Source organism: Corvus cornix, chromosome 2 (genome assembly GCF_000738735.6).
Source record: "Corvus cornix cornix isolate S_Up_H32 chromosome 2, ASM73873v5, whole genome shotgun sequence".
Lineage (NCBI taxonomy): Eukaryota > Metazoa > Chordata > Aves > Passeriformes > Corvidae > Corvus > Corvus cornix.
The window spans coordinates 106,434,849-106,449,187 of NC_046333.1; the positions used below are offsets into that span (position 1 = coordinate 106,434,849).

At 43.1% G+C, this 14,339-nt stretch overlaps 1 long non-coding RNA gene across 1 annotated transcript in view; it reads left to right on the top strand.

Moving 5' to 3' along the window:
• Positions 1-12,723, top strand: part of LOC109144210 — a 29,114-nt gene extending 16,391 nt beyond the window's left edge. The window contains exon 3 of the long non-coding RNA XR_005604417.1: positions 12,542-12,723. This is a non-coding gene — a long non-coding RNA (uncharacterized LOC109144210). The remainder of the gene's footprint in view (positions 1-12,541) is intronic.
• Positions 12,724-14,339: the final 1,616 nt, after the last annotated feature.

The window sequence follows — 14,339 nt, forward strand, 5'->3', positions numbered from 1 at the left end:
GCCCTCTGGCACCAGAGGGTCCGGGCAGCCTCTCTGTATTGTATCCCAACCCCAAGCATCAAGAGGGATGTAATCCATCACATCAGCTCTTGAACCAAAACTGCTGCAATTATATGCTCTCAATAAGGGCCCATTAACCTATCAAAAAGCATTTGAGAAGGAGTGTAAGGTTGTCAGTTATTGTTCACGGGGGAGGAGTGAAGGTAATTCTTATCTTGCAAATAGATTCATGCAAAACCAATTGCAGTTCGTGTTGCTCTAATTGATTTAACCCATTTTCTAGTCTGTGAAAATTCCAGGGTGGAGTGCTCACACAGACACACAAAAGGTAATGCCATTTCCCAAGAGTGGATTCGAGGGACAGCCTGCGCCTGGCCCGCTCCAGGAGTGCAGAATCTAGTCAGCCACAAATAGCCAAGCATGTTCCCAAGGAAGGCAGGCAACAATGGAGAATGGAAAAGGTGGCAAAGGCAGTGCTATGCATTACAAACAGCAATGGATGTGGTAGTGTTGATATTCACATCTCACTTAGGTGCTTCTATGCATCAGCAGCAGTTAAAGGTAAGCTGCACCCACAGCACTTTCTGTTTCCACAAAGTGAGGCTGGAGAGTTCAATAGCCTCCAATAACCTAGTCATCCTCTTTGCAAACAGGATGACTCCCTGGCACTCAAAGCAGTTCTCTATTGGGAAATAACTGCTACAAGTAACAATAATAGTTTGCTAAGCTTCACTGAAACAAAGAGAAAGGGCTCCAAATCAGGTAAGCCTGGATACCAAATGTTCAGAAAATTTCCTGTGTTACTTACAAAATGGGAAGTATGCCCTGTAAGCCCTCACTTTGGTGGAGATCTAGAAGAGGAGATAATTGTGATGGTGACACTCCTTATGCTCCTTGAGTACTCAAGAGAGGAAGCATCCATATAATTTAAATCTCTGACATGATGAGATAGGGAACCTTAGAAGAAAAGACCTCCTTAATCAAGGACAATAGTTCTCCTAAATTAGTCTCCAAATAAGTGTCTGCAGTTAAGCAATGTGCATACCTGTTATCTGCACCTTCTCAGGTAATCCAGGGCTCTCTGAAGTTTTGCCAATGCTGGCTCCAAGCTGATCAAAGCACTGATGGGCCTGAGTCACCCTTTCCCAAGAGGCACAGGAAAAGAGCTGTTCTCCCCAAAGCCATGGGATTGTGCAGCCCCATTTCCACACTCCCTACACAACAGAGAGACCTTGGGAGAGCTCAGCCTCTCACTAAAAACACCCTCAGCAGCACTCAGACCCTCATCAGCTCTGTGTCCCGCAGAGAAAACACAAGGTCCACTGGCTCATGTTGGGCAACTCGGAGGAGCATCTTGGACATGGAAATGGCAAATGCAGGTCTCCCTGTCTCTCTTTTCCTTGGCACACCATACTGCACAACCTCTACCCAGGTGACAATCCAGCCTCTACCATGACTGCTAGAGGAGAGTGCATGACACAGCCTACATTCTCAAAAATGAGGTCCTGTCCCTCCTTGTGACTCCTCCCAAACCAAATCTCCCGGTGGCTTTTTTTCATTGCTGAAAATAATCATCACTGGATTCATTCTGTTCTGATGACTTACACACATCGCAGAGGATGCTGCTCCAAAAATAATAGGACAGATTTCTCTTTGAATATTTGCAGTCTTGCAATCCATTTCCTTGGTTTGAACAGTGGAGCAGTGAAACTGTGTTCATCTTGTACTTTCCCCCTAACCATCTTGTACTGACTGCTGCTGGAAGATTCTTGGGCTGCTGGGTGGCAGATCAGACCTACCAAAGCAAGCCTTGTCTCCCTTCTTCTGTCACTACATCCTTCCTTGCCCATGTTGCATCTGTGGAGGACCGTATTTTACTTGGTTGGTGGGTTTGTTTGTTTGTTTTTAATTCTAGCAAAAGAAAAAACTTGCCATCCCTAAGATATTTCCATTTGCTATGGAAAAGGACTAGAAACACACACATTCAGAAAATGAAAGCTTGGAATCTCTTTAAATTCATCGTTCTCTCAGATGAGTGGGGCCGGTGGATGCAGACTGCATGGAGCCTAAAGGCCAGCTCTGTACAAAAGGGCAGAGGCAGTTCCTGTATGTGCTCCACAACAGCGTGACACATAGCAGGGCTTTTGGACGAAGGGATGTAATTTTTATGTGAAATTGCTCCTTAGCTGTATATTTCTTTGTCCTCTGCCCATGGGAATAATGCTATCAGGCCAAGAATGAAAGACTTCTTTAAATTTCTCCATGAAAATAGGTTTGCTGTTAGTATTTCTTCCTGACTGGAGAAGCTGACAGGTTGAGGCGATATTAAAAACTTCATGGCAAAGAAGAAGGGTACCTGAAATCGGAACATTTTTAAACACACACAAATACACACTCTATTGAGAGCTACCCTTTCCAAAATGGGGTGGTGTGTGGGGGCTGTTCAGGTAAAATTACTCCAGTAATTCCTCCCTGTCCTATAAACCAAATTGATAAGATTTAAGCTAACATTTCATCTTGACATTACTAATACATGTGTGCGAGCATTCAGTTTACACTTTCAATACAGCCTGTCAGATTAGATCTGTATACCTGCTACCGAATAACAAGGGTACTATTGATTTTTCATTATTTTCAAGTATTTGTTTTCTTCACTTGAGCACATTCTATTTATTTTGGCACGGCTAACAGAGAAACCAAAGCAACTTAACCTCTTTTCAGAAAGATTTAAGACTTGACAGACATCAGAGCTTCAACAAACTGTTTGTTCCCACAGCGGTCTGTAACAGAGAATTGTCCTGCTCATTACTTTATTCACTGTTTATTCACTTAATTTTATAACTAAATCTGCAGTGCAGAGGGCAGGCAGAGGTGGTCTGCCGGTTATGGAGCAACACTTTTCTTCCAGAAAGACTTGAAATGTACTGGCAATGTGTTTCATGATCTTGTGGCTCAGTTCTGAGGCTCGGTGAAGTACCCACCAGGTGTCCTCCACCTCAAGTGTCATCCTGCTTTCTACTGCACATGTATCCATGGTGAAGCGCAAACGCAGTTTATAAAATTATTTCTACTCAGTAGGAGTTTAGCTATGTGTGTTGCCAGGTGGATTAAGAAAAAAGAAAGGATTCCATGCCTGTCTGTTGTTTTCTGATAAAACCCATGATTTGACAATTAAATATTCTTCCAGCAGCAAGTACCATTGGGTGATGGGGCTCTTTTCCAGCTGGATGGAAGTGGACAGGCTCTGTCCATGTCAACCTATTTGGGGCTCCCATTGCCCAGGGGCAGTGGGGACCACCCAAAGGCTACAGCAGCTGGTTACCCCCTGTACTGCTCCATCTAACATTTTAATAGCAACATTGCCCATGGGAATCGCTTTAGACACTACTGGTGACCCCGTGCATGGTGTATATTCAGAATTAATATTATTAATTAATTATTCAGTATAAACTGAGAACACTACAAACACATGTCTATTTGAAATCACATTTTCAAGCACATGTACGTCTGAAAAGTCTTAACCATGCCTTTTTCTCCCTCCTCGAAGTGTACTTGCAGTGGTGTGCTCCTATACTGGCACCTAGTGGGGAGTGCATGGGAGATGGGCAAATGGGGAGAGCAGGCTGCGCTGACACACGCTCACCCCTCTGAATACCTGGGACACTTTTTTTTTATCTTGGTTCTTCGAAAGTGCTTCTGGATTAGCACATTTTTAGCAGGTTTCCTGAGTGCTGCTGCTCTTGTGGCCTTCCCCTTCTGTCCAGCAGCTATGCCGGACTCTTTCCTGAAAGCCTTCACCATGCAAACCATCTGCTCCCAGCCAGTTCTCTGGGACCATACCCTCCTTCATACAAGCTGGAATCCCCATCTATGATACCCTCCTCCTGTGTTTTTCTGCTGGATCCCCTCATAGCAGCCAATACACTTTTCCTCCTCCAGGTACCCCTGCCTTGACCTGGGCCTGGCAGGTTTCTCAGGAAAGCTGGCGACCACTGGTGTTGCTTCCTGCCTTGTAGCTTGTGCTCCCTCTTTGGCCTCAGAGGAAAGGGCTGCCTCTTACCCAGCAAAGGACTTCCTCCACCAGTTCCCATCACCCTCAGGAGTCTTGTGTCCCACAATTGTCCCATTTTAGCTGAAACAGCAAAAGGCTCAACCTACCACTTCTCCCAAGGTCCGCCCTGCTCCTTTCAGAGCATCTGAAAGGAAACACTCGGAAGATGTGACATTCTGCCAAAAAACATTTATCTCCTTCTTCTTACCTTCTATACAAAAGGGACAACTCTCCTGAGGAGTCTCCAAAGTTGGTCTCAAATACTCCAACCCAAATTAGACCTCCTGAGCATTCCAGTGATACCAGCATAATTGTATTTGTTCTGCAGTCCCCCTGGCTTATACCACAGCAGTTAAGGCAAATATTTTCAAGCATTTAAGGCAGCAGAGCATTTTCAAGCTCAGCTTCTTCCAGCAAGGAACTGGACAACAGGGGGTGGAGGTGAATTGCGGTCCTACAGGAGAGCTGATCACCAGACAAATATGCTTCCCATGCACTGCACTATTTTGCTTCTAAATTCAATGAGGAGCAGCAGAAACACCTGCTGATTCCCTAGGGTTATTTCTTGTCCCATTAAGGATTTCCTAAACTTCTCTCACTTGAGCTACAAGTCCAGCCAGAGGGTGATGTCTTTCCTTTTGTCTACCCATTCATTTTCCATCGTGGAAGAAGTCTTTGCTTCCATCTTGAAGGAATCTTATTGTTGGTTATGTTGTTAAACAGCGCTCCATACCGCATGGCCCGTAGCCGTGATTTACAACCTGTTTCTAGCTGCACCATGATTCAACTGAGTTTTCCATTGAGCAGTGGATGTGAATGCTAAACCTATTCAAGGCTAGGAGCATTTCTGTGATTCATTCAACTTGAGGAAACACTGGAAATTTATTAGGATGTTTTTACAATCCCGGAAATTGCTATGGGACTCTGTCAGTAACAAAGGAACAGAAATTGCGCACAATTTTATTGTGCTTTCTCATCTGCATTAGGTAATGCCGTCTTTGTCATTTTTTTGGTTTTTAAGTCAAACTCTGTCATGGGCTGAGACTCTGTGAGACTTCCTGAACCTGCAATTTTATCATGTTTCACTATTACTTGGTGTTTTCTGTAATGCCCCAGCTATTGGAGTCACTTGATTTTTCTACCTGAGAGCCTGGACTTCATGAAGAAACCAAAACAAAACTCCATCCCTTGCAACAGTGGAGAGCAGCAATGAAACATTAAAGCTACTCCCAAGCCAGATGGCAAAGGAAAGCTAGATGTTTAAGTTCCAGGACATTTTTACACCACTGCTTTTGGCCTATGATGTCTGAATCTCTGAGTGCTGTTGGGAATGTTATCTGGAAGAAAAGGGAGATGGAAAAGAAGCCATTTACAGCTCTTTGTCCCTCTGTTTGCAGTAGCCTCAAGCCATCTTAGCACACCAGCTGAAATCAGGCAGTGGTCAGCAAGTTCAGCCTATTTTTCTCCCTTCAGGCTCAATCCTCCAACCTACAGAGGCAGGTGTCTGCAGAGTCAGCTACTCTGCCCTTTCTGCAACATGCCACACTGGACTTCCCTCCCCTGACGGCTGCCAGAGCAGCCATAGCCAAGTGTCAATAAGGCTTGGGATTAAGGTAGAAATTCTTCTCATAGTTTGAAAAAGAAGAGCCTGACTTATGCAAATGGCTGCACCCAAACCACAGAGTACTGGGGAACTCTACCATGTGTTCCTTTGCCCTTATCTCTCCCCGACAGCACCGTGCTGGGTGTCAGTCACACCGGCGCCAAAGGCCTTCTGGCTCCTGACACCCAGGGACAGATGTGGGGAGCTGTGAGCACTGGCCACGCTGCAGGAGACAAGGCACAGCAGGAGGGCTCATCACACTTTGCCTTTGCTGAAACCCCAGATCTACTCTAAAAAACGCCCAGACTGGAAAGATATCCTTGCATTTAGCCAGCAAAGGAGAAGGGGATCCCATCACCACTCTCCCTGTCCTCACTCTCACTTGGAGCAGGCGCACCCCGGGGTGTTCTTGCCTGATGCCTGAAGAGGCCTCCTAGAAACAGAGACTAGACAGGAGTGAGGGAATAAAGGTAGGTGTTTATTTGAAAGGCCTCCAAAGGTACCCCCTGGGGCCAGAGGCTATTGCCAAGATGGACCCCAAGATGGATGACAGGTCACGAGTTCTTCACACTTTTATACGTTTGGCTCATTTGCATAGCAGGGTTAATTCTCCAATTAAAGTTTCGGTTTAATGATGTAATTCCCCTCAGCTTGCCCCTCCCTTTAGAGGCTCTTTGGTTTATACTTTTTGGGCCGAGGACGGTCTGAGTGTCCTTGGAGAGCAGGCCTGGAGAGGCTTTGTTATGTCTACCTAGTGTGAGAGAGCAGAAATTAACAGGCTACAAGAAGCTTCAGAGTTACACACTAGGCAGTGCAGGATTTGAAAAATATGAAAGTTAAAACCTATGGTATCATGCCAAGGCCACACGGTGGCTAGGCAGGCTGTGCCTTCCCTGCATGTGTATGGTGAGTGCAGCAGCCCACCTCCCACAAATCTCTTCTCTGTGTGGTGGGGTTTAGTTAAGCACTGCACACAGGAAGCGAGGAGAACGTGAAGAAGCCTTAGCAGCCATGGCAGGGAACTACATCATTTACACCCCTGAGTCAACCAAGTGCTCAGGAGAAAGGTACAAACCACACGTCAGTTCTGGGAATGGCATCCTTTCTGGTGACTGGTCTCTTTCCAAAATACTCATAGCAGTGATATCAGGGCCAGTAGCACTTTTGTTAAAGCAAAAAAATACTTCTAGAGCAGTGCAAAGTAGCCCACAGCCTTGGCTCAAAGCACTTGCTGTAATTTAACACGAGATGTAACAGATTGGTGTTACATACAAAGGTGTTACATACAAAGGGAGGAACCAGCAGAGGTAGCATGATTGCGCTTTGGATATTTATGTCTTGAGTTTCATCGCTATGAATCCTTCAGGCTGGGATTTTCAAATGGCCTTAGGCAGTTGGACTTCCAAAAGGATGGACTAAAAAATAAAAATGTATTGCCCCGTTTTTCCCTTAGTATTTTACACTATCCATAACCTTTTGCACCCTCTGCTTACATTCATGACTACTTACTCCAAAAGGAGTCATGTTATATGCTGCAAAAAGAAGCCTGCTTGTTTTTAAGACATGTGGTTGTGTTTCAAAACAGCATAAAATCTTCTTAGTTGCTGATAGAGAGAGGCCACAGTCAAACAAAAAGACTGATGGAATGGAACTCAAAGAGAAAACCGGCCTTTAGGGATACCAAGCAGTGTTCACACAGCACTGTTATGAAGACTTCATTATGTACCAATTTAAATTTATACATACCAAATGTTCTTGAGTCAGCAAAACAAGAGGGACTGCCTCATTCCAGTAGATCTTTTTTCCACCCTTGTGATGGATTTTTTGAAATAAAGGATCATCAATAACCATGACAGGGTTCCCTCAGAGGATGGACATCCCAGCATGCCACGAAGTTGTCTCTCCCGAGAAGAATTTCCACAGGCTTGAGGGAAATCATAAACTATTTAGGAGGAATGAGATTCACAAAGCTTTCCCAGCCAGCTGCATCACTGCTTGTGAGCAGGTCCTAGAGGACAGCTAAAGACACTAGACCCCATCAAGGAAAGTCAGCAGCCAAGAACCTTGCCCAGTTGTGAACAGATGGAAAAGATAGAGGAGGAATCAGAAGACAAAAGAGAAGAGTGGGGAAGTTAAAAACTCATGCTTTCTGAACATTGGCTTTGGCAATATACACTATGTACATATATTGCTTACAATATAACAATACTTGTGTCCAAAGCTTACAGAGACAGTAACCAAATAAATGGAAGGAAATTTTTAAAAAAGGACAAACTTGCAGCCACAAAGAGCTTTTGCTGGGGAGCTGTTAAGGGTGGTTAACATCTTTTACAGATACTGCTGTGCTGCATGAGATATTGCACCACACCATCAGCAGTGATACATGCCAAAGTTTGTCCAAGGCCTTGACAAGGGGGTACAACAAAAGAACTGATCTAGGTTGGGGCAGACACAGCTTTAAAGACTGATCAGTTTGCCTCTCTGATTTTGAATGTAGAGAGGATTCACCTGTGTGTGTGTGTGTGTGTGTACAAGTACTCCGGAATGTTTTGCATCTGAACTAGAGGAGTCTGGCAGTGGCAACTCTCTCCCCACCATTTCCATCCTTTGGATTAGTGTCTGTGCCCACCTCTGTCTACAGCTGATCCCTCCACTCCCATAAGCAGCAACAGCTCACTGATAAGATAATTAAACTGAATGGTTTTTATTAGATGGCAGCTTAGTCCATCTTTTAAAGAACGCCACTCAGGCACAAAAACAAGCAGTCTTTTTCAAGAACTATTAAGCACCAGGTACATGCCCTGTATACATCCAGCATATATATGTATATATATGTATGTATGTATGTATGTATATGTATATACATATATACCCTATGTGCTGTTTTAATTTCAGAGAAGCTATAGGTCGCTCCTCACTTTTGTAAAACAGGTTCTTGGATACCTAAGAATATATTTTGGAAAGTAACTTCAGGTTGAGGTTTTTTTCTCCTTTTTTTTCTTTTTTTTTATTAATCTTGGCCATAAATTCTATCATGAATGAGTCAAAACCCCATCTGCTCTAAATTTACACTTGATTTCATGCACAAATAGGGTTCACACATGCAAGTCCTGTCATTTGTGTGCTCCCAGAGGCAGTGCATAAATTACCTATGCACAAAACAAGAGGTCGGCCAGCTTTACCTCATGTGCTGCTGAGTAAGTGCACATCAAAGAGCATATTGTGTTCCTGGAATGAGAATGAGGAGTCCTGACATGGGTCTCCAACTCCACAGAGAAATGCTGCTTTCCTTGGGCACAAAGAAAGCCCCTAAAAACTTTTTTAAAAATCTGCCAGAATTGTTCAGCCAGTGGAAAGTTCAGAAGGAGCCAGGGTTTGGGTTAGCACTAACGGCTAAACAGTAGAACTCACAAAGTTGTTAGAAACCTGGTTTTGGTCTTAGAACAGGCAGTAGTAGGTCTTCATTCGAAATTATGTCCGTTTTATAACAGAGCTGTGAGAAGTTTAATGTGAAGTTAAAATGCTTCTATGTGATCAGTATGAACAGAGGTAAGACACATTCAAAACCAGCTGGACAGAGACTATCAAATTCTGTAAAAATCACACAGTAAAAACAGACCAGACAATGTGAAGTTAAATACGGAATGCTCCTCCAAAAGTGCTACCTGCAAAAGGGTATTAGCAGCACCAGGGGTGTCATGTCACTCCTTCAGTCCCTTTTTAATGTGAATTTTTGTTGGAAGACAAGTGATTTGAAAAATTTGGCATCTCACTTTGGCTGCTTTATACTCCGGTCATAATCTGTACAAAAAGCAGGATCTTAGTGAGAATTGAGGAAGGAAAAACACTGATTTTGAGTGGATCTTTTCCAGATAAATAAATTTAAAGCATAGTAAAACACAATGACTACCACAGCTTGTAAATTAAGGGAGTAACTGGTGCATAATGAGGCACTGATGTATAGCCTGGAGGAGGAACAACTTCATCGAAACTACAAGCAATTCATTTTAGAAAAAACACTTTGAAGAAAAAAAAGTTGTCTCCAGACCAGCTTGTGAATAAAGCACACCAAAAGGCAACTCTGATACTCCATTAGCAGCATAAAAATGGAACCATCCCCTAAGCCTGGCACAAAAATTAATTCCTTTTTCTTAGAAATATAGGTGTTTTGACATCTCAAGCTAACTAATGCTGCTTCGACAAGCATGGCTCGGGACAGACTCTGCACCAAAAATACAGTGCTCTTCACAGGCTCTTCAGCAGGTCAGGCTCTGCTCCAAGCCCTGCAGCGCTGGCAAAGGCCATCAGCCCACGCCACACTTCTGCTGCCCGAACTGAGCAATCCTGACCACCAGGTAGCATCTCCAAGGTGAGACATCCCGGCTTTGTCAGAGTCACCTGGCTGCATCCTAGTGGTGATACCCTGGGAGGTGCACATCGTGTCATCCGGCCACGTGGGCCATGGAAAGAGGGACAGAGTTTTCTTTGTCTTAATTTCATCTGTCTTTCCATTCCCAGGGCCAAAGCCATCACCTTTAAGCCAGCCTAGCAGGGTCCCTCTGGTGACCTGATAAAAATGGGAGTCACAGCTTCAGAAAATGTGCCAGCTACAGATTCACCAGATTAAAGGGCAGGAAAAAAGAGTTCCACATCTCTTCCTCCAAACTGGTCACACCATTTGTGTTACAGCAACAGTGAGATTCCCAAAGTGGTCATGGAGAGGCTAGGCACCACCCTAAAGGCCTCCAAGAAGATTTCAGTTTCTAGATGTCTTTTTTGGACGTAGTTTTTTATTTCCCTGCTTCACAGATGTTCCTTTCTTCCAAAATCCTGAGGGATTTTATTTTCCCTTTTTTCCCCCCCTTTTCCACAGGGATAACAAGCAGTCCCATTTGCAGTTTCCTGTTACATTTTATGCTTGTTACTTCTAAAAATACGGCAAAACTGTCTTCACGTCTTACTGAAGATCTGGACAAAGTTTCAACTGCTTTAAAAAACTAGGTTTTGGCCTAAACTTACTTCATATTAAGAGTCAGACTGGTGATTATTTAACATTAAATGTCTTGCTTCCTTTATGAGGAAGATTTTTTGAGAGCTACTTGAACAACCACGTGGGTACAAGCGTGAAAGTCCGTTGAGGCAAAGAGATTTTACAGAGGCAAGTGTATGTCCAGGTAGGCTTTTTGACATGTCTAAGAGATACACAGATGTAACATATACATGTGCAGGATGCAGGTAGGTAGTACAATCAAAGTCTACATCTCAGTCTTACTCGGAAATAAAAATCAGAGAGTAATAGGCAGAACTTGGCCAGACATCTTCTGGAGTTCAAGTAAGGAAGACTTTTGACAAAGAATGCTCCAGTAAAAACATGTCTTAAGACTTTTTTTTTTCTCTACTTCTTCAGTCAAAATACCAATAGCAAATCATTTTTTAATCACTTCCCTGACTTTGTAATGCCCTTAGCTTACACTGTCTGTGTGCTAGAAGCTCTGTGTACAAAAAAGATTGATTCCTTAACCATTAAGAAAACACACAGTACCAGCATTAGCTTGTAGCTTTTCAAATCTTGGCAGAGCTTGCATTCAACCTCTCAGCTTCCACTCAACTTTCTTGTCTTGTTTTTAAGTTTGTTACATTTAAGCACAACTAAAGGAATTCGCTCTCCCTCATCCCATCCTCAAAACCAGACTTTTGCATCAATCAGTCTCACTGGCACCTTCAACACTAGGCTTCGTATATTTCTGTGCTGTGGTTGCAGATAAGTTCTTTAAAACAAAAACTTTAAAAAATCTAAGTTTAACAGCAACTGAAGGTTAAACACTGTGCAAAGCGAGAGAAGACAGTGACAGGAGAGCACTCAATCACCATATAGTTTCCCATCCCAACGAAAGCATCCTTTGAGAGTCTGCCTAGGTGTTGTCTAACTTATATGATACAGCGCAGTGCCCATCAGCAGTTCTGTTTGGAAGTTTGCTGCTTAGAAATCACCAGCAGGCTCATTACTCATAAATCAGAAGAAGGCTTTCAACCAGGCCTGGGAATCTGGAGACACTGCATGAAGAGAGAACTCTGTCTGCTCCATGGGTTTCAGACTGCGGTGGGGGTTTGCTTGGCTTCCTATCCTGGTGCACTCAATCAAGTGAATTGCACAATCATGCTGCTTGGCTCTATGTAATGTAACATTTCCTGAAATGTCATTTGTGAGCAGTACAAGTTATGGTTGTTGGAAGGGGCAGGGGGTGTCCACAGTTTAATAATGTAAAACAAGGTATCTAAGAGAGAAGGGAAGCCAGGCAGGTATTCTTACCCTTGGATAGATTGAAAAGTGCCTATGAAATTACCATGTATTATTTGTCCCTGCAACACCAGGTGGGAAGTATCTCCTTGCAGCTAGATGGGTTCCCACTGTTTTTAGGAGTCACGGGATATCTTGCTGGCTGCAGTCTGATTTTGCAAATCTTGACCTTAGAATTTGCACCTAAGAATTCTTCTTTGTTCATACTTAAATAAGTCTCACCTAAACTGAAATACACCCAAGAGCAGAAAACTTGGAGAAGGAATTCTTGTCCTCAGAGCCTATGGAGGTGCCTCATCCCATCTCCTTTGACAGGACGCAGGCTGAACAAAATAGATTGCTTGAAGTATGTGTTTCAATATGATTTCCAAAACAAGAAATTCTGCAGATGGATGAGAGACCGTTAATAATAATACCCTCAAAGGATTAGGACTTGAGACTCCAAAGTTGTCTTTCAAAGAGAAAGGTCAAGGCAAATGAGTATTGGTCCATTTTGGATGTGTACATGTAGAGACCAAAAATACAGTCTCTAAGTCAACCAGTACACAACCCAATTTAATATGTAGCCTCTGTATTTCAACCACTCCAGATATTCCAAAAAACTGCTGAGATCAACGGGAGTCTTCCAGTGACATCAGTGTACTTTGCAGCAGGGCATTCACCTAAAAACTCAAAGGTAAGAAGCTTTCTTGTTCTTCTCTTATCTGCTGAGACAGACAAGGTCAATTTTAGTGCTAGTGTAAACAGAGATGTAGTTGAGGAGCATCAGTAATTTAAAATATCAAATAACTGGCTTCCACCCGGGGGATTATTATATGAAATACACTAGTGATGTCTCCAACCTCTCTTACCATGGAAATACTGAATAAGCAAAAAGTAGCAAGTTAGGTAATAGCATATTGTACAGGGAGAAAAAGCACTGTTATTCATTCGAATCCATCAGCTGTGCTAGGAAAGGAGAAGGTGGTTCATCCCAACTCTTCTCTACTTCAGCACAAAGCAGCTGTTTTTAAATCATTGGGGATGTTGTGCCACTGAATTAGAGAGCGCTAGCTGGATTTCCAAAAAAACCTGCCAATTAATAAATTGAGCTCTATATAGCCAAAAATAACAGCACTTAAAAGCCGTTTGGCCTGTTCCTGTTGAGAACAGACATCTGTCTGCTCTGGTAACTATGGAGAAGTAGAACCTCAAGGAAAAAGAGTGCAACATATTGACTGATACCTGTGCATTTTAGAAAGTTCACTGGCTGTCCTTTATATTCTCCACAGGTTTCTGCCTTTCAGTCTGTGCTTCTATAAGACCCTCATGTAGATTTGGATTCACTAAGCTGCGTTATTAGGGCCACTTCCAGGTACAGTTGTTGTTAGCAACCAGCAGTTGAGGCAAATACATTTCTGCCTTAGAATAGCATAAAAAATACTGTAGCAAAATCATGGAAATTACTAGTAGTCAGAAAAAATGAAAAATAATTGGGTACCCAATATGTTTCTGTTCCTATATTTCCATCCATAGTTTTTCAGTAGGTAGTGGGAATGTGCCATCTTCTTCCTACCATTTGCCATCATCGTAGCATCACCACAAAATCTGTAAGCATGAACAAGACAACCTGTGTGTTGCATGCCCTGCTGATAAAGCAAGGAAGTGTTCTCAGAGGATGACAAAGGTGACACTGGGTATTTGACTGCTCAACTGCTGTACCTCTAGACTAATTTTAAGTCTGTGTGGCCAGTAATCCAACATGTTTCAAAAGGGTTCTGCTAGAAAAGCAGGGGTATTAGTAAATATTTTTCTGTAAATTCTGCAGAACTGGGACTGCAACTTGGTATTTGTTTATTTAAAACTAAATGCTTTGATGCTGAGTCAGTTTCTGAGAATCATTAGTGAAACAACTGACAGAAGTCAAATGTTATTTTAGTGACAGTATTTCTAGAAGAATAAAAAGAGGCTGTGCTGGTTTGGGCTGGTATAGGAACAATTTGTTTCATAGTAGCTGGTAAGGGGCTATGTTTGTGCTGAAAACAATGTTTTAGTTTACTGCTGAGCAGCACTTGCACAGTCTCAGGGCCTTTTTTGCTCTTTACACCACCCTCCCAGTGAGCAGGCTGGGGGTCATAAGGAGCTGAGAGGGGACATAGTTGGGACAGGTGAGTCCAACTGACCAAAGGGACCTTTCATATCATATGGTCAGCATATAGACCTGGGAGAAGAAGAAGGAAGGGGGGACATTCTGGAGTGATAGTGTTTGTACTCCCAAGTCACCATTAAACATGATGGAGCCCAGTTTTCCCAAGGATAGCTGAACACCTGCCTGCTCATGAGAAGTAGTGAATGGATTTCTTGTTTTTCTTTGCTTATGCATGGGTTTTGCTTTACTTATTAAACTG